Source organism: Haemaphysalis longicornis, unplaced genomic scaffold (assembly GCF_048455015.1).
Source record: "Haemaphysalis longicornis isolate Haplotype H1 unplaced genomic scaffold, Haemaphysalis longicornis Haplotype H1 scaffold_9, whole genome shotgun sequence".
NCBI lineage: Eukaryota > Metazoa > Arthropoda > Arachnida > Ixodida > Ixodidae > Haemaphysalis > Haemaphysalis longicornis.
The window spans coordinates 147,106,383-147,128,105 of record NW_027526460.1 but is presented as its reverse complement, the minus strand read 5'-3'; positions in this window follow the sequence as shown (position 1 = coordinate 147,128,105).

Below are 21,723 nucleotides of genomic sequence, written 5' to 3'. Positions count from 1 at the left end.
CTTGTGCGTGTATAAAAGTGCAACCTGTGGCCCCGATCCCCTCTTCTGAGGAAGAGAAAACGGAACACATGGACAGTTCCAGCACGCTACCGAAGCGGCAGAATGAGGACAGCGGCGACCGGACCAGTACAGGTCTTTTTGCCAACCCGGATCAGCCGCCTCCTAAAGCGGCTCCCATGCATCGCTCGCCCTACCGCAAAAAGCCCAATGTCGCGAAGAAGGCCAAATTAGATTGAAGAGATTAGGGGTGGCCTGTACTGCACAGACGTTGCATTTAGACGCAGACGCCTGATTTCTCGTCCATTTAAAAATCATACCCGGTGTGTAAGCCGCATCCACATTGACCTTGCTGTCGAAGACTTCTCGTCTTGATAACGTCCTTAAAGCTGTCAAAAAACCAGGTGCGGAAGCTTCAGCCAATCGTTGGCTGCTGAGTTGTTTAAATCGTCGGTACTCTTGTTGCCGGTTGGTAGTAATTACGTGTGTTTGGGCGGGCGGAGCGCACTCAGTGACGACAGTGGGGTCCGAAGCAGGATTTTGTACACACATGTGCCAGCTGGTTGCCCTGCGCTCCTGGTGTATATGCTGGTGTACAAGCCATGCGGACTTTGATTCCTCCAAATTAGTTCTTGAACAGTTTTCAGTATAACATTTCCAGTAAAATTTTGCGTGAAGGTCTTGTTAAACTCGCGAAGTAGGTGTCTGTTACTACTCTTAATTTCCTTGTTTCTAGTTGTCCTGAATGATTATGAATGGTTTGTAGCGTGCTTAATATTCCAAAGAGTTCTGCTTCGTCGGTCAGTCTGCAGTTATTAGTAATGGTGCGAGACCCATCCAGCTGAGAAAGTTGTGAACATTTCGAACCGATACCTGCAGCAGTGTCAGCAACGGCAGCATGGGTAAAGAGATCAACTTCGCCTTCTACCTTGTTGTTTGACAGTTTTTGGACATAGCGTTACCTGGCTTTTGGGTGTCGCCGAGATATGGGGCGTCGACGAATGATGCCAAGCATAGGTCTTTCCTATGATGGAAGTGTTTCCTGCATGGTCCTGGGGTCAAAATCACTTTTAGAAGATCCCACCTCTGTTTGGCAGGTCCCTGAGTGGTATGCTCGAGATGGTTCAGAAATCGGAGTTTTGTTTCTTCGACAAAGCTAATCACACGTGGGAGAGAGACAGCTTGCTCAAGAATGTCCATTGTCGTATGTCTTGGAAGTCTGGTAACCGTCCTGATTAGTGTCCTGTTCAACATGCTGAGTTCTTGGATATGTCTTGACTTCAACTCATAGACTGGGAAGCAGTATGTCATCCTGCCGTGGGCTACAGCAAGGGCTAACATATGTCTTGACTTCAACTCATAGACGGAGAAGCCGTATTTCATCCTGCCGTGGGCTACAGCAAGGGCTAACGTATGTCTTACTTCAACTCATAGACGGGGAAGCCGTATGTCATCCTGCCATGGGCTACAGCAAGGGCTAACACAAGACAAGAGGTTTGGTGAGAACGGCCGTACTTTTTAGATATTCTTGATATAAAATGCATGGTAAATCTCCGGGAGGTACGTAAATATCGTACCCACACATTCGGGCTATTACAACTGCTAACTTGTAGGCCAAGCATAACAATGGTACCATTCTTGGAGACGATACTTGTGTTGGCAATGGGGAGCCGAATGACTTGCTTTGGATTTGTTGACCGTTTGCCTTCAATGCTGAGCAACTCCGCTTTGTTTGGGAAAAGGTTAAAGTTAATAGAAATCGAGGTTAAACGTGAATTAAAATTTTTACGAAGTAGTGGTTCCTACAACCCGGAGATTTTGTACAAGCAAATCAGGAAAGTAAAGGACAAGCTCGAGATCACAGATCAAAATAGATACGCAGCTGCAGTTGTCAGAGCTCGATCGGAACGTGTGTGGACGGGCAAAGCCCCTACTAAGCGCTCCCTTTGTGACGAAGAGAGCTATGCTGTTAAAAAAGAAATCAAGCAGATTTGTCATCAAACTGAGGTCACTAGTGACCCAGCGCCAATGGCGGGTGCGTTTGTAAAATAGTATATTAACTTGTTCTGTAAAAAACTGCACGTTGAAGAAGGGTTCAAAACTGAATTCTTTCCTCTTATGACCAAACTAGATGACGAAATCAAGGTGAACCTGAAGCTCCAATCAGCATAGGTGAAATTGAGCAGGTTAACTGCAAAAAAATCGCCCGGGACTTATGGCTTGGGGGCTGATATTTACAAAAATTTTCAAAAGCGAAATCGCCATTGCTTTGCATCGATTGTTGGTCGATGCGTACAAAGAAAACTGGTTGCGCCCCTTTTTTTGCAGGACACACATTGTTTCGGTACCAAAAACCTAGGACTCTGTTCAGTTACTCTCTAGCTCAAAAGCGTTGATTATAAAAGCTCGAGAAGGCCAAATTAGATTGCACATGAAGGTGTTGGCTAAACGATTGCACACAGTAATGAATATCATTGTTGGCATGCACAAAACCGGCGGAATTAAAGGAAGAACACTTTTCACTAATATACATACAATGATAAACATCCTGCAGTGTTGCGATGGGGTTAATGACCACGTGGCAATACTTCAACTCGATCTTGAAAAGCGTTTGACCGTTCTGCACATGAAATTTTGTTTTGTATTTTGTAGTACGTGAATTTGGGTGCCGTGGTACTGAATGGGATAAAAATGTGCTATCGGGAATGCTTCGCCTATCTTATTGTCCATAAGCAAGTCACGCCAGGTATTGAGCTCCTATCGTCGGTTAAGCAAGGCTGCCCTTTGAGTGCCCTGTCGTTTGCCATCTACTTGGAACCGTTTTGTTTAAAGATTAAGAACAGTGAAAACGTAAGTGGTTATAAGTTGTTCGAGAGCGAAGTAAAAGTTTTGGCTTACGCGGATGATTTAGCCGTAATTTGCAGAAACAAAGAAAGCGTTCGAGAGGAAATAAAATAAGCCGGAAAATTTTGTAAACATACTGGTAGTGCTATAAGCTGGAAAAAGTCACTAGGTGGGTGGCACGGGGAGTGGCAAGATGCGCCTGAGGGGTCTGAAAATATGCAGCGGATGAGAACTCTGGCCAAATACGTTGGCGTGCCACCCAGTAACTGCAGGCAGTCTACTGAATTTTGGGCGCTAATAACAGAGCACGCAAAAGTGCAAACAAATAGGGGGGGGGGAGGGGGGGGGGCTGGAGGGAGTTGGCGATGTTTGCGCGTGCAACTGTGTACAATTTATTTCTTGTAGCCAACGTTTTCTATGTCCCCCAGGTGCTGCCAATGACGAGAGTCTCTGTTTAGAAGCTACACAGAGTGTTTGCGGTTTTTGTTTGGGGATGGAATTTGGAGCGGACCAGCCGCTGGCACCTATTCCGCTCTGTTCGACAAGGAGGGTTGGGGCTCTGCCACCTGTTTTTGACACGTATTGTGTCCTGGTTTTGTTTCTTAAGGCTGTGAATAGTCCCTTTCTACGTACTGTCATTCAAGTGCGCCTTCCTGATTATATACCTGAATTTGTTGTGTCCTCTCACGGTGGTATACGAGCGAGTCTGTGTGGTTTCATGAGGAAAGTTGTATGGGCGTTCATATCATAGAGTGTGCGCTTTTCAATAGACTAGTTGAGCAATGTAACACGCAAAAAGTTGTATAAGGACCGCATTGCTCCTATGTTACCCATTCCCCTATACAGGTTTATGTATACAGTTTGAAAGGGAAGGTGATGTGCTTAAGAAGGTAAAAAGAATGCCCGTGCGCGCGTCCGTTAAAAGTTTCCTTTTTCAGCTCCACCTTGGCACGCTTCCTTCTAAACCATGGCTCTGGGAGGGTAAACACCCGCCGGTTCTTCTTTAAAGGATTCAGGGTCGACTGGGACTTGCCACAGTACGAAAAAATGGACGAGGGCGCTTGGAAGGGTTATGAGTGAACATGTATTCTTGTACATTGTGAACGACGCAGACCAAGGATACCCGAAAATGAAACACCCCAGCAAACCACTAACATGTCTGCGACGTCCCAAAAAGATCCGAACGTCTATGACTCAGCAGTATCTCTACTAGACATCCGTACAGCGTGCAATATTTTAATGAAAATTTTTGGATATTGAGATAACGTTGCTGGTACCTTAATTTCGGACGTTCTTTCAACTTTGCTAAAGACGTATTCTCGATATTGCTGCTGCTTCATTTGGGGACGGTATTTAGGCATATTTTGCTGACGTTGTTCAGATGTTGTTGGTATGTCCGTCTACATGTCTATCGCAGTTACATTTATTTTAGCTATATCTGCTATACTTTATTTTCAAACTCTCCGCAGGCGTACTGTATTGAAGTTACCGAGGGGTTTTGTATTTGTTTTGCAAGGGTTTTGTACCGATGGGTTTTGTGCAAGTATTGTAATCCACCACTATTGCTTTGAACCTTTGACCTTCAAAACAGTAGCCCAATACCGAACCTCACGGAAAGAGGCAGGGACTTAGTGCAGAATTCATTTACAAGCGACGTTGCCAACGAGCCTTGTAAGGTTTTTTTTTTTGGGGGGGGGGGGGGAGCGGGGGGCATTGCCGTCAAATCTGAACAAAATAAGAAAGGATGATGAACGAAGACGCAATTAGCACAACTTTACTCGCTACTTGATTTAACCTTGATGTTACGTACCGACTGCAGCTTCATGAATTCAAAGTGTGAGCAAAGCAAATTTCGAGGCTACCTTTCGAAGTTACCGTCGTCGAAGTTACCGTCAAATTTCGAAGTTACCGTCAAACGTCACTTCTAGGTTAAACGGCAAGATACTCTGCTTTTTTTGCCTTGAAAAAAATTTTGATGACACCCTCATGGCAAAAAAAACTGAGAAAGTCTGTGAGGTTTTTCAAGATTCGAACCACAGACTTTCAAAACACAACACTAGCACCTAAGCTCCAATCCACTCGACCACGCCGGAATTTTTTTTTCTTTAATACATGGAAATTTTAGAGAGAAGTCAGCCAAGACAATTGACACACAATATAAACACTAACAGACAGCAAAGGGTAAGCACGTCAGTCTAGCAAAGGTCGGCACCAATTCAAAACTCAGGGAAGCAAACGCACGCATCCAAAAGATGCAGCCTGCGCAACATAATCACTCTGCGCAACATAAACACTCCGTACCAACGCCGCATGTTCCCGAAAAATGCACTTGGTCGGCCTAGGGGGTTTAGCATGCCGATCAGTCATGCGGCACTTACACAAGCTACACAAACCTAGGAGCACGAAAACGTCATACGGCAGCCGATTAACGTCCTCAAATGGCAAGAAGCGAATGGTGTAGGGGGTGAAGTCAATGTCTTTTTTTAGTGTCCGTTGCAAAACGTCCCAGAAAAACACCGCGTCACGGAACAGGACAAAACAGGGGTCAATTGTTTCTGGTTGGTTGCACAAGCCGCAATTATCTGACCAAGGGATCGACATTCCTTTGTCTCGCAGCCATGTTTTATCTGGAAGCGTTTGCGAATGAAGCTTAAAGAAAAACGTTTTGGCATTTAGCGGCACGCGCATACGCTTGACACGGTCTAAAACATTATTCGTATGGTCCCGCAAGTATGGCTGGCGATAAAGAGGCACGGGGAATAGACTATAAATTAATGTGTTCGTCATAGCCGTCCTTGAAAGACTAAACAGGTACTCCAGAGAAAACCGCGCTGTAAGGAAATGAAAAGTATCCACAGCTTCTTTTAGAAAACCCCATGGCGGCTTTTGGTTCGCCTCACCCGTAGAAACAAGGAGAAACGGTAAATGTTAACTTATGCGCTCTTGAATGGCAGTACGTAAAAATGGATGCTCCGCCCACTTGTAGAAGAAAATCCGGGACGCAAGTTGGTGCACAAACAAATGCATTAACCCAACACCACCAGACCGTAAAGGAAGAAATAAATTATCCCTGCGTATTGGCTCCCATTCAGATCCCCACACGAAGGTAGCAAACACTCTGTGTAGAGCCTGGACTTTCTCCCGAGCACAGTGCAGTACCTGAAGCACATAAACAAGCTTTGATACAAATAAGACACTGCAGACTTGCGCACGGGCAAATACAGAAAGCTCTCGCCCCATCCATGCCTGCGAGGCACGCTTGACATGCGTGAGTGCTGAAGACCAGTGTGGTCCTGAGTTCCTTATTTGGTGCAGAGGCACGCCAAGGTACTCAAGCGGTGTGTTGTCCCAATTAATACGTGCAAATTTGGAAGGTTTGGTTCCCCACAGGCCATACCAAAACCCCTTAGTTTTCTCCATATTCATGACCGCTCTAGACACGTCACAAAACTCCTTAGTCAATACAAGGGCTTCGTGAACACTGCGCATGTCAACACAAAAATAGGCAATGTCATCAGCATACGCAAGAACGTGAACTTCACATGACGATAAGGGAAACCCACGTACACTTTGGCTTTTGTGTATGCTAACGCAAAGAGGCTCTATGTACAGTGCAAAAAATAGAGGTGATAGAGGACAGCCCTGTCTAACAGACGACCTGATCTGAACTGGCTTCGAGAGAATGCGATTGACGACAAGTTGTGTAGTACAATTCTTGTAGCAAACCTGAATGCCTCTATATAGCACATCACCTACATTAGCCGCTTCCAAAAGTGCAAATAAAAAGTCGTGAGACACCCGATCAAATGCTTTCGCAAGGCGAATTGGGATAAGGGCCACCTGTTCAACCGAATCAGGCACGCATTCCAATTTAGAACGAGCAATATGTATATTCGTTTGAATATTTCTGTTCCAAATACCGCACGTTTGGGGAGAACCAACTAAACTACAAATTACCTGTTGAAGACGGTTAGATAAAACTTTGGCGAATATTTTATAGTCAACATTGCAGATGGAGATTGGCCGATAGATCTCAGCTTGTGTTCATCCGCAGGTTTTGGTATTAACACTGTGTGCCCTAAGTAAAAGGTTGGTGGCAAAAGACCGTGGTCGTATGCGGCTATGAATATGTCCAAGAGGACTGGAGCAAGGATATCAGAAAACTTCTGATAAAATTCCCCGCTCAGTCCATCCGGTCCAGGGGTCTTGTTGGTCTTAAGCGAAGAGATGGCAATCTTAACCTCTTCCAGTGAAATAGGGCCGGAAACCCCGGCACACTCATCATCCGCAAGCCTTGGAAGTGCCCCAATGAGAGAATGAAAGCCACGCTCTTGACCCACGACATTGGACCCACCAAATAACCTGCTGTAATGAGCATGGAATGCACCGGCAATATCAGCTGAGTCGGTATACCTAGTACCATTATAATTAATCTCAATTATCTCCTTTGCAAGAGCCGATTGGCTCTCATCACACAGCGAGCGGCGAGTGGGATAACTGTCAAAAAACCTTCTTGTTCTGGACCGAATTAAAGCACCGTGGTTTTTTTTTTCAGTAACATATTGCTGCAATTGTCCTTTAGTTACGGCAATTTAATCTATACTCGATCCTGGCATTGCTGCCTCCAGTTTATGAAGGTCCACCAGTGTACGGGAAAGTTCACGAACATGAAAGCGTTTTAGAAACGCAAGACGAGCTGACTCTTCTATAACCGAGTTTCGCACCTCTTGCTTAAAAAGATCCCAGTGTTGATGTAATGAAAACTCAGCTATTGCAAAAGTGCTGTGTAAACACTCCGAAATCCTCCTGCAAAAGATTTAATCGGCCAATAACGAGGCATTGAGCTTCCATAGATCCCACTGAGGCAGCACACCACGTGGCTGTGAGCTACCGAAGTAAACAGATACCATACAGTGGTCGGTGAAAAAAATACGACGCACAGTATGGTCGGAAATATCAGAAACTTCTTCTGCAGAAATGTAAATTGGATCCAGGCGTGCATTCGAGGTACACTGAAAGTGAGTGAAGTGCACGGAACTCCATTTCCTCTCTCCAACATCAACAAGACCATGCTCGTGCACTAGATCAGCCAGGGTCGCTGCGCTGCGGTCATAATGCACGCTAGGCCTAGAACGATCCTGCACACTACATACACAATTGAAGTCCCCTATGAGGAGGAGGAGGGCTTTTCTTTGCGTACGTAGAAAATCCCGAACCGACAGAAAAAACGACGTACGCTCACGACAGTTCACGGGGGGGGGGGGGGGGGGGGGGCGTAGAGGCAAATGACACGCCACTAAACACGTGCAATGACACGGTCACAACAAATAAAACGCCCTGAAGTATCGGTGCTACACGAGAGACAAGAAAACCCTATGCCCTTGCTTACCGTACAGTCATTTCTTTATACACACCTTTTCTATAGATCATAACCATTTCCCTCGATGTTGGTTTGTTTAAGGTAGCTTAAATTTGTATGGCACTCAAACTACCATTTAACACCGCTTTTGTGTTTCCTAGGTGCTTTTGTTTTATTGTTCCACAAACTTTTCACTACCTGTGAACTATTTAGTTTCGTAAATTTGCTGTGTTTTTATAACCACTATTCAATCATTTCTTTGTTTTCACTTTTTTGCGTTGTTTTTCACCCAATTATTTTATTGTGCGATATTTCAAGTTGCATAGCTATCTTGTACTTGTACCCTGGGTTTACATGTTTGCTTTTCTTTCTTTTTTGTGTCAACCTTCTTGCTGTGTGTGACTTATTTGTAGTCATAAATATTTGTACTATTCTTGTAATTGTACAATGTGTACCCTGTCGGCCAGGGCAGATAGGAATGAAAATTAAAGTGGTTGTGTTGCGAAAGCATATTACATAATTCGGAAGTCAATATAAACTGTTTTACCTGAACTCTTGTGTGTTTTACGTGTACTTTGAAAGCGTTCTTACTACCCAGCTGCAGGTACTTACAGATAAAATGGCAGACTGTCATTTTAATAAGTTTATTTTTTGAATTGTTTATGTGATAGTTTATTTGCTGAAGGCCTGTATAGCCGTGCTGTATGGTACAATTCGATGACGCTACTGTGGTTGCCTTAGTGTCCAGGGCGCTTGTGCTGATGAGGACTGGTTTGCTGTTACTTACTGCCTCTTGTTTTCGATGCGACATTTCTTGTTTAGAGCTGTGCTTCGTGTGCTTCTGCGAGAGTGTGTGGTCAGCTTGGCACTTCACATATGAGACTTCATGCAGTATGCAGCACTTCAAAAGCGGAAACACATTAATATAGAAACCAGGTGACAAGTAACAGCAGACAGTGCTGAATAGCTAGTAAGAAATGTATTTGAAGTATAAATGCCCACAACACGAAGGCAACCTCGGCAAGGGGGCTGGCGAAACTTCCAAATAATGTATAAAGAATGTAAATTTCAGGCATACAGGTTCATTTCAACAATATCATACTAACGTACATAAGTCATGAATATAACAAACTAATGCTTGTGCCAAAGACAGAAAACCAATGCAGAACAGACATCTATATACGTCTTGCATGCATACCACTACAATATCTATAAGACGTACCACTAAGGTAACGTCCCGTACACAGCATATAAAAGTACCATGAGACGTCTATTGTACGTTATCCTTCGTGTGATTTGGATGGGTTTTTTGCAGTTGTAGCAACGTTGAATATATGTAACTCCGACCCCGACGGTACGTCTCCTGGACATCTGCAATGTCGATTTCTGACGTCTCCGGGATATCTGCATGACGTAACGTGGTTTGCTGCGAAGCTAAACCCCGGAGAAACCACGAAATACACTATCTAAAGAACCATAGAATAGTTCGTGGAAAAGTTCACCATGACTAAGCAGAATTTTCACGGGGTCGGTACTCGTTGCGGCGATTGAGTGCTGCGGGGCGCGCCGGGGTCCGATGGCTGCGTCCGCGTGCTGAGTCCTCACCATGGTCAACCCGTCGTAGCTCTTACAGGTACGGTAGTGCTCGACACCCGGCCACGACCAGGTACCAAACGACAGCAGGCAGCGGGCGGCAGGCCGGTGTCGACGCTCAGGAAACAGCGGGCCAGGAACAGGTCACGCCATGGCTTCGTGCGCCTGCCGCGGGACAGGAATCTGGAGGACCGGAGAGGGACCGGATAGGGATCGGACAGGGACTCCCTCCTTGCAATACCCCACCAGATCACCATGTACGAAAACGTGGTCCTCATCGAAGTGCCTGCATTGCCAAATGCTAAGCCGCATGCGGCGGCAGTGTACAACACCCTGGTGTCGTGTCTTCCACATGTTTGGACACGACAGCGCCGCGTGTGTGCAAAGCTCCGTCGCCAAGGCTAAAGGCAAGTGCGCGGCACAACCCCTCTATGAGTTTATGGAAATGGAAGAAATTCAAGAAATGGTGAACCCACAGCCTTCCTTCTAGGCAAAGGGTATTCAACCGGCCAAGGACAATTCAACCCGCCAACGTCTCCCCCCTGGCGAGACCTTGGATAAAGCTGCCGGGAACAGTGTTGCGGAGTTACCACTCCGGAATTGGAATTTTTCCAGGTTCATTGCACCTTTTCGAGATGCCGGAATGGAATGGGAATGAAATTAAGCGCCTTTTGCCCGGAATGGAATGGGAATGGAATAAGGATTTTTAAACGATGGCGTCACAATGGCTGGTGCCTTCCGGATGCTTAATTAGTCTCTGGCGACGACTGCGTCGGTATATCTCAAAGGGGTCACCGGGGACAAAAACGTGAGCGCATACCCGACATCTCGAGTAACTGAATCCGCGCAGCCTGCCGCAGTGGGTGTGAAAGTTTTCGAGCGGCGCAAGCGCGTCTGGCCGGTAACGCCGTTAGGTCGACTCGTCGTGCTTCGGCAGGCATTTTGAGGCATAGCTTTCTCGGTACAACTGTCTGTGGCGCCGATGTCTCACCGGCATCTCTCTCAGTGGCAGGCGCCGTGTGACCCAGGCCAGCAGGCGGGGAATTGCACCGACAAGCAGGGAGGGGAGTAGGGGGATAGCTGATAGAGATGAGAGCTGAAGCTGCAAAATCTTGAAGCTTACAATCTAAAGCGTTTGCGTATGAAACATGAACCAAAGAGTATGCATGGCATTCTCCTCCCTCCCTCCGTTCCCGGCGCGCAATGAATAGCCTCGTAAGCATGTCGCGGGAATACCACGTCAAACTGTCGACCGTCTACCCGTGTGTTTCAGCGGGGCGCCGGGGCTCCAGCAAATTAAACCAAGGAAACAAAAGAAAATAGCGGGTGAGGGCCCTTTGTGCATGGCACCCGCCCTAAGCGTAAGAAGCGGGCTTCGGATAAGTTCATCATCATCATCATTCATCATTTATTGTACCCTTAAGGGCCCCTTGCGGGGTATTACATAAGGGGGGGGCGAAATAATAGTACACACATAGCAAGAATTCAGACAGTAATACAGGAACAATTCCGAGGTTCTGAGGTTTCTACCTACACTGAGGTTTCTGCCTGAGGTTTCTACCTACTGAGGTTTCTACCTACACGCTCCGCTACGGCGGCTACGGTAGTTGGCAGCTGGGATATACGATTACACTAGTAATTATGTAAGACAATGCACAACACGCACCCCCCGAAAGGCGTTTGTTTCTAACAGTTGCGGCTAAAATACCACCCTTTTTTGCGAGTGCTTTGACAGCTCCCAGCAGTGTGACACCGTGCTTTGCTTCGACCCGAATGTGCGGCCCTCTCCTCCAGTTGTGCCAAACTTTTCTTCGTGGTTTGGTTGCTTTGCTTCTATTCACGAGGCCTTTGCACCTGGTTACAAGTGTAACTGATTACCGAAACCTTATTCCTCGGCTTAAAAGTTGGAGTATCGCCACTATTCAAGTAGGAATGTCCCATTTCACAATTCTGATCAGATCCTTGTGCAGATAAGTTGCTCGTTTGTGGAAACAAACTGCCCGTCCATATTTCTTTTTTTTGCTATGACTCCCGTCACGATATGGTTCTGTCACTTTAAATTATGGGTTCATAAATATTGTCCTGTATTGAACAGATCGTGCCGAGGTAAGGCAAGGGCAATAAACATGCGAAATGGAGGTCAACGGGGAAGCGGTGGCGACTTCCCTACGGTGAATGCAAGAACTGTTAAGTGTTTTCCTTTCCGGTGTCCTCCCATCTCTCGCGTTGGTACAGTAGCGTTAGCACTCAATCTTGTATATTCAGTTGAAATCGAAAAACTGTGTTAATACGGGCTTGTTGGTACATACGTAGTTTGATAACAGCGCTAGGACAGAACACAGAGAAGGCGACACGCGAATGGGCGCCGCCCAGTTTTGTGTCACCTTTTTTGTGTCCTGTCCTAGCGCTGTTATCAAACTAAGTCACTTGAAATCATTCAAGTAAGCATTTCGAATGCATGTACGTGTGCGTGAGCTCCGCGAGACATGCTTGTGACTTACTTACAGCATACTAATTACGCTGGTATGAGGGTACGCAAACCAGACAGCAAGGTAGCACGCCAGAGACTGTGCAACAAAACGGGAAACGCAGACATCAATGTAATAGCTGCTTCATATCGCGCCGTGCAAGGAGAAACCGCTAAAACATGCTACCATACAAGTATTATAATAAGTAGTGGGATCCCTCTACTTATTATGCAAAAACGGGCAGTTTGACACTCCCCCTTTTTTAAAACGAAAGATTTTTTAGTGTGACCTATCTCATTTTGTCAAAAAACTAATACATTCCCGCTTAGACCGGTTGCTCGACCAAAAAGCTCTGATAAGGTCTCTGCACACACGGCGCATGCGTTAAACCGGGGAGTGGAAACTAAATCTCCCTTTCTTTCTCTCTCTCACTCTCCCGCTAAAACTGGGCCTCCATTGTGTTAAAACGCTTTGTTGAAAGTCACAGAAACAAACGGTTCTAAATCAATTACCCGTGCGTCGATCATGATGGAGTACAATAGTATACCTTCATCTCATAAACCACGTAACGGTGTACGTTTAGATCGTCCGTAGTTGCGTGCACTTAGTGCGCGGAAAGTCGACGCTTGGGTTCGTTCTTCGCTGGCGGTTTGGGTGCTTGAATGTTAGAAGATCGGTCTAGAGGCACTGTCAGTGAAAGTGGGACGCTCTTGTAGCTTTCCCGCTTCTCTCTACTTTCGTTAGAAAGGGAAGGTAATTTTTTGTATTGGCTAGCATTCTGCACGAGATATGCACCCCATAGAGTTTCATACTAATATATACTGGAGGGAAATCTGGCGCTATATTCGCGGGCCGCCGTGGGCGGCGCCCTTGCAGCTAGCGACGTTCCTTGCCTCCCTGGCTTGATTTGCCACATGGCTTCTTTTTCGTCTTGAAGCCAAAAGGGGTAACATTGTTTTTTTGTCCATCTTCCATGAAGCTTCTAAATAATCCCTGACAAATAAATCTTTCGGGAGCTCTAATTTTATAACAACAAAACAAATTTGATTAATTTTCTGGAGTAATATTGTTGCATTTTTGCAGCCAAAGCCAACTTTTCAGCCTGTTCGTGAGCCATGCCAAGCACAAGTGGAACGTGCCTGCCCGGTACATGACGGCACGCTCGCTGAAGCGCGGCTCCCCTAGACAGTTGCGCCAAATTTCCCTCTAGTATATATTAGTATGAAACTCTATGATGCACCCAACCTTCTACCACCTTCCAACTTCGGTGACATGTGACACATTTCGCATCATACTTTTGCAGTTTTCAACGGGTGTGATAACGTCAGATTCATGTTGTGTTTCTCGGTAACTCGACAGAGCACCTGAGGCAGGTTTTAAGTTAAGGAATTAAAGGAATGGAATTGAACTTTTTGTCCATTCCCGGAATGGGAATGGGCTAACTTCTGTCATTCCGAGAAATTGAAAGGAATGGAATCCCGACAAGTTCTAATTCCCCGGAATGGAATCGAATTGAAATGGAGATGCCCATTCCGCAACACTGGCCGGGAAGAAGGGAGGTGTCCCTGACTTGCCACTCAAGAATGACGCAACCGCAGCTCCCTGCACCCTCCAAAAGCCGCCGGAACCGAGCAAGAAAAGGCAGTGGAGGCGGAAATGGAGCAAGAAGCCGGCCGAGAAGAAAAGGACGCGGCACCCATGAGCGACCCGTGCTCCTCCATCTCAGCAGCCAGCCAGGGAGCACCTCAAGAGAGAAGAGTCGTCGAAACAGAACGTCCGGTGCCAGCAAAGCAAGCCGCCACCACCCCAGATGGTCAGAAGGGGAAGAGGCACACCAAAAAACACGCACTACTGAAAAATCCTGAACAGCTCAGGGGGGAACGAAAAACAGCGGCAGTGCAAGACTGCAGGGCCGCCTCCCCACCAACCGCGAGGACACGACACCGTGCGACAATGGCAGTGTTTGCGGCTGAGCAGATTATCACTAATCCCCCCCCCCCACCCCAAGATTACAGCTCCCTCAACGCGGTTAAAAAAGCCGCTATTAACGTAGTAAGCCTAATTTCTACCAAACGTAAGGACTGGCTGCTCGAACTTTTAAACAATTAGAATATCGATGTTGCCCTTTTGCAAGAAACCAAATTATCATCACTCGAAAACAACCGTAATTTTGTCCGCCTATTTGGCCATAAATTCTGGTGCTTCCACATTTTACCTTCAGCCCGCGCAGGCGATACAGCCATTTTAATAAAGAAAACCCTTACCTCTAAATTGACTGCGAGATCGCCGAAAACAGCCGTTTTTGCCTCGTGGATGTCCTCGTGGGGAGTGCGCTGGTGCGTTTAGTGTGTGTCTACGCTCCCAATGAAAGAGCAGCTCGGTCTGACCTGGTCATCGCCCTACGGCCTTACTTGTGTGTATCTGCGGCATATTTCCTTGGGGGAGACTTCGACTGTGTATTGAGGGCTAATGACAGAACAGGGAGAGGGGGTGGCGTCGACTCATCGTCCCGTGTTTTGAGCGCAGTCCTACGGGGCAGCGACCTGTCCGATCTAGCCTTGGGGCTTAGCTAGCCAACCAAACGGTACACACGCTGACAAGGCTCGTAACACGCATGTCTGGACCGGGTCTATGTGTCGGGGGATGGGGTTACACGAGTGTCCGACTACACCGTCACTCCCATTTCATTTTCTGACCACGGCCTCGTAACGTGCATCGTGGCCCATGACACATACACGGCTAAGCAGAACTGCAGGTACCCGATGGTTTATGAACTCCACTGTGCCTAAAAACGAGACATTTGTCTAAAAGACTCAAACAGAAATTGTAGCACTTCGGCCGGGAACCATTACTGGGGAGAAGTGGGAAAATTTTAAAGTGCGCATAAAGAGTTTTGCAGTCACAAGTGGGTTGCGAGGAGGCGACACGCAAAAAAGAAAAAAAGGGCCGCCTCACGCAGACTCTCTGCGCGCTCATTGAGGCGGATGAAGAAAAACCAGGGGAGTTTAAAGACGAAATCCGGTTAATTAAACAGATCCGGACAGAGCTTGAGAAACGTTTTTGGGGAGCCCTGGTGCGGAGCAGGGAACAAACTTTAGAGTTCGAAGCAAGGCCATCGAACCTTTTTGCAGTCTTCGAAAGGGACAACGGAACGTAAAACTGATTAGATTGTAGGGGTTGACGCGCCGACGCAACGCAGCCGATGAGGCCCGCCGTAGTGGAGGGCTCCGGATTAATTTTGACCACCTGGGGACCTTTAACGTGCTCCAAAACTTCATACACTCGGGCGTTTTCGCTGTTCGGTGCAATCAGAAAAGCGGCAACCGCGGCCGGGAATCGAACCCACGACGTCGTGCTCAGCAGCGCAACGCCTTATTCACTGAGCCACCGCGGCGAGTTCGGCGCGAAGATTGTCACGGAGGTCAAACATCCTGCAGGCATGGCAAGGGGCAATGAGGAAGTCACCAGAGCTTTCGCGGACTATTACCCAAAGCTATTCTCATGACGGTCAGTCCCTGATGCAATCCCAGCTGAAGTGCTAAATGGAATTCCCAAAATACCTGAAGAAACTAAAGAGTTGATTGACACCCCAATAACAGAAGCGTAAATGAGCGCACCATCAAGAGCCTACCGCGGAAGAAATCTCCATGGACCGGATGTTATCATTTCAGAGTTCTATATTGCATTAGAAAGGAACTGAGCCCCGTCCTAGCCATGGTCTTCGAAGAAATAAAAAAACAGAAACACCTGCCATCCTCCATTCCGACAAGCCACCTAGCCTTAATCCACCAAAAGTACCCACCGATTCTATTTCCGACGTCACCGATTACCGTTCGATCAGCCTCCTCTCTACCGATTACAACATCCTAGGCCGAATTCTCGCCGCATGGTTGGAGAGCGCACTGAGCGCTGTAGTTGGTCCGCACCAGACAAGCGGTTTCAATGGGCGGTTCATCCATTCAACCCTACATCGCATGAGGGTAGCCGTCGAGGCGGCAGAATCAGGCCTGCTATCTTTGGTAATTGTTCAACTCGACTTGAGGAAAGCTTTTGATCAGGTGGGCCACAATTTTCTACTGGATCTCCTCCAATACTGCGGTATCGGTGACACAATGATCGAGTGGAGTGGATCAAAACTTGCAACGAGGACATTTCTACCTACGTTTTCTGCCTACCTACCTACGAGGACATTTCTACCTAGGTCTGTTGGAAGGCCCATAGACGTCCACAGGCCGGTGTGCCAGGGCTGCCGAATGTCAGCCATACTATTCACTCTCTATCTTGAGCCACTGTGCCTCATGGCTCTTGCATACGAGGTCATCAATGGCCTGAATATGTATGGGAGACGAGTAGCTCCGTGTTCTCGCCTAAGCGGACGATGTGGCCTTCATTTTCACACGTGGATCACTAGTGGGCGTGGTAATAAAGCTAGCAAACCAGTTTTGCTGCTTTTAGAGAGCAGAGCTAAACCTACTTAATTCGAGGAGAGCCTGGTTGGGTGAATGGGCCTCTAAACCAAGTTGCCTATTTGGAATGGCCTGGGAAAAGGAGATGTTCAGTTACTTCGGCTTGAACCTCAACCAAAGCGCCCCAGTCAGAAATCGGTGGAAACCCAAGTTGTCAGCGGCGGAAAGAAAGCTGCAACCATGAAGAAACAGAAACATCACTCTGTTCACAAGGGCCCATATGTGCAATGCGATTCCATAGCCCGCACTGCTGTACGGGGCCCGCATAACTACCATCGACGCAGACACCCTGAATAAGCTGCACCGGTCGTGGGCGGTATTTGTCCGGCGTTCCATATTCGAACCCATGCGCCGCTCAAACCTCTTCTGCAGCATAGAAAAGGGTGGGTTTGCGCTTGTCAACGCGGAGCACAAACGGACTATCGAACTATTCTTGTACTTTCTGGGTCTACACGATCCGTTCCTAGTGGCAGCCACGCAGTGCCTGGGTACCAGACATTTCGCCCCGTGGCTCGCCGCGATACATCTCTCTGCTTTGACACTTTTGGAAAGAGGTCCTACAAAGAAATCGCGCTAAACTTAGTCCTGCTCGAGCAGCATTTCTCTTGGGATTATCTACTTAGAACAAAGCCCAGAAAACTGTACTGTTAATCAAGCCGTGCGATGGAGGTGCAAAATGCACGCGAAGCTGCGCCATAACAGGCCCAAAACAACCGTCGCCAAAGCAGACGACAAAGCCGACGGAATGGTCCCGCGGACGCGACCGCCGAGGTGAGCAGCTCCGGCGCGCAGGGAAGCCTGGGTAAATTCGCCGCGCCATCTACAGTGTGCTCCGTGAGTGAAACGCTCCCCTCCAGTCCCCCCCCCCCCCCCCCCCGATGCCTTCACGAAGAGTTTATTGTGCCGCACGCCACGAAAGAACCGTTGGCAGGCAAAAGCTTTGCTTTAAAAACTTCAGCAAAATCACAACAACCGAAAATTTCAACAATTCTGAAAAGTAAAAAAAGAATCTATCCACGGGGGATTCGAACCTGAGCGTTCCCTTTTAAAAGGAAGTGCCACACCACAGCGCTACCGAAGCAGCTGCAGAGGCGTCTTTTCAGGGAGTATTTGTCCCAGAGATTCTCCGGGTGATGCGCTTAGCCAATCAGAGGTGACTGCCGTGAGAAATTTTCACGGTTGCCGTGATAATACACACTATCAAATGTTGACGGTAACCTTTAAGTGAACTTGCCTTTGTGAGTATAGCAAGCCTCATACCACTGGAAAATCCGTTCCATTTAAAAGCCCTGTGAGTAGGGGATTTGCTAAGTGGTGATGAAATTTCTTACCTGCAGCGAATGCACGTGACAAACGTAGTGATTGAAGTTGTGTTTGAAAAAAAGAACAATCTTGCCAACAGTATTTTCTGGGAGCACTGCGCAGCAGCAGTAAGGAACAAGCTGTGGGGGGTACTTAGCTGAACACTGCCGCCGCAATTTGCACACCCCACTTTTTAGTGGAACATGTATACTGCACAGGTCTAAGAAACACATATGCCATGAAGTTTCACAGACGACTTGCTTTCCTAATGCTGCTAGCGAGTGTGCTAGTAAAGCTACGGTCAGCCTGTCGCGGAAATAAATGACTAATTTAAATGGACAGGGGGCTGCCACCAGGGCACTGACACAGGCGAACGTGCCTCGTTTCGGCTCTCGCTTTCCGACTCCGCATCGGCGGATCTACACTGCATTCGCCAAAAGGACCACCACTAGCGAATGTTTAGCATCACCAGGGACCATCTGATAACAGGATGAGCCACAACAGACCTGCCAAACCCATTTTGTCGGCCTCGACAACTTGGCCACCACGCCGGCTCCGCTGGGCCTACTTTGTAGGCCTAGCCTGCCCCGCTCGTCGCAGCAACGCCGGCTCACCGCACGATGAGCAAAGAGCTCCCACCCTCGCCGCCGCAAGCCAACAGCATGGAAACGGACTCTTCGGACGAGAATACACGCGGCTCTGCCAACCATTGGATCACCGTACTCCGTAAAAGAAGCAAGAAGCAACGCAACAACGTGTCGCCCTCGAAATAAGACGCCGTCCAGCGACCGACGACATCGGCACCGCGCTCCGCCACTAAAGAGCCGCCTCCCCGCTTGCCCGAAATCAACTACACGATCGTCTACCGGGCCAGAGAAGGACTCCATGAAGCTTCCCTGACGACCCAATTACTGACCGCGGCCTTTGCAGAGAAGTGCAACCTCCTCCTCCCAGAATTCTTCCGAAAAGTGACTCTTCTGCTCCAACCCGTTCAGAACGTGCTCGTTGCCAGCACAGCCGACCCGGACCTCGCAATCATGCTCAGCGAAATCGAAAGCCTGCAACACGCCAACCGCCTGCTTGAGTTATCCGCATATATGAAGCCACCGCCTGGCTCCAGCCGCGGGGTAATTCACGGCCTCGACCCAGACATCACCGAGAACAACCTCATGGAGTACCTTCAGGGAAATGGGCCAACTCTGCTTCACGCCCGCATAATCGGAAAAAACTTTCCAAACGATATTCGTCCCGTTTTACGTGAAAGTGGGCAGTGTGTTAATTCGCTGCAGCCCTTTCCTGCCTATCGGTTCAAGTTTACCGAGTGTGTGAGGAACTTGGACATCGGTCAGACGTGTGCCCCACTACCGACCACTCAAAGTTTATGAACTCCGGACTATCCAACCCACCACCAAGTCACTCGTGCGACCCGAAATGGCAGCTGTGCCTCCTACCGCATACCACGGCGGGCAAGGATTGTCCACGCCGTTTCCTGCCGCAACTCCCCGCACGCAAGCCCAACATGCAGGCCCCTAACCAGGTAAGCTGGTCTACTATAGCGGCGCGCGCTCCTGCTGCTCAATCCCCACCCACATCCACCAACCCTTTCCCACCCCTACAGCCAACCACCAACCCACTACCACCTCTCAAAAGGGAACTCCCACCACCACCCTCAGCCCTACTCGCCATGCTTTCGACGCTCAAAGAGCAAAACGCCCAACTACTCGCTCGCGTTAAAGCACTCGAAGCGGAACGCTCCACTCCACCACCTCCTACTCCTCCCCCTCCACCACCTCCCCCCTCTGCGACCATTACTGCAGCGCAGATAGAAGAAATTATCGACTCACGATTCAACGACTACGTCCTTCCCCAGATACAAAAAATGAATGAGCAAGTCACAGCTCATTTCGCCAAGAAGCTCACAGATGCTACAGAAACCTTCATTCGCACCTTCAATAAACGTATCGGGCACTTGGAACGCATAATGAACCTCGACAACCCACCCGAAACAAAGAAAACCCGTATGCAAGATGGACAATAAGCCACCCACCCAACCCCCGCTCACGATATATCAGTGGAACTGCCGATCCTTCAAAGGCAAAAAGGCGGCACTCGAACATTTCGTAGCTACGCAACCAGCGGACATAATTGCTCTCCAGGAAACAGATACGCCCCACCCCACCCTCAGAGAGTTCGACACGTAAACGAACCCTCCCCACTCCCGTACGGCCATCCTAGTTGCACGCACACTTACAGCACAAGCGAACGCAATCGCATCATCGACGGACCACATCTTAATTGAACTTATGCACGGAACCCCTCAAGCCCCATCATATTCGTTTTGAATATCTACAGACCCCCAACGCACTCCCTCACGGATATCGAAACCTTATTGAATGCCACAGCCCGGCAAGCCAACTCCAATCCCTGCATTGTACTGGGCGACTTCAGTGTTCCCCATATCACTTGGGGCTACCCGCGAGCGACTAAAAAGCGCACATTGCTGCTACAGGCCTCTCAGCAACACCATTTTACGCTGCAGAACGACGTCACGCAACCCACCCGCAGGGGCACAAGCGTCACGCGGGACACTATCCCAGACCTAACATTCGCGCGTCATGCCAATAATCTCACCTGGAGTCTTCTACCGGAAACCTTAGGAAGTGACCACCACATTATCAAGATAACGCTTCCCTCTACTCGTCATGGACACCGAATCGGGATAGCTAAATTGACAGACTGGACAGCTTTCCACGAGGATTCCCTCGCACGCCTCACACCTGCGGAAGACTGACCGCTCTGCACAGAACCTCCTTCCAACTCAATCTCGGCACACCAAAAGCATCAACCTAACTCCAGAACTCCCGGCAGTTGACGCCCGCCTAGACCACCTGTGGGAAGCGAGACGTAGCCTCCTACATCGCTGGCGACGAAACAAACATAATCGCAACTTGAAACGTCGCATAGCACAACTTACTAAAACCGCTCTAGATTATGCTAAGCATAGAATATGTCGCTAAGCATAGATTATGTCTAGATTATGTCGCTTGTGCTGTCAGGTGCTAGGGGCCTAGTCAGGCGAGTATTGCAGTCGTCTTTGGCGGCAGCTGCCGCACCTGGGGCGACTGCAATGCCTCAATCGCCTTTTACCTCAGCACCTTGGCAATTTTATTGTCAGAAGTTCAATAAACAAACAAACAAACAAACTACAAAACCAAAACTGGCGCACAATTCGCGATCAACTCACCGGGACGCTCACGACCAAACGAGCATGCCACATTCTCCGAGGTCTCATGGGCACCATCACCTCCAAAACAGCCACCAACCAATCTCTCGGCTCATTCATAACAATCCCCAACCCCCCGACAGCCTACTGGCCTCGCTACGAAACCGACTCTTCGCAACGGCTAGAACACCTTCGCCGCACCCGGACTACAGGGGAACCCCGAACGAGGCCCTGGACGCCCCTTTCACCAGCACCGAACTTCTACGGGCCCTATCCAGCCTCACTCGCAACTCCGCCCCGGGCCACGACCGCATCACCTACAAACTGTTTCGCAATTCGGATGAGGACCACATTGACGCCCTCCTTGAATATTACAATCAACAATGGTCCAATGGCACGCTACCCCCAAAATGGCGGCATGCCGACATCAGCCTACTCCCCAAGCCAAACAAGCCCGTTAACTTGGACAAC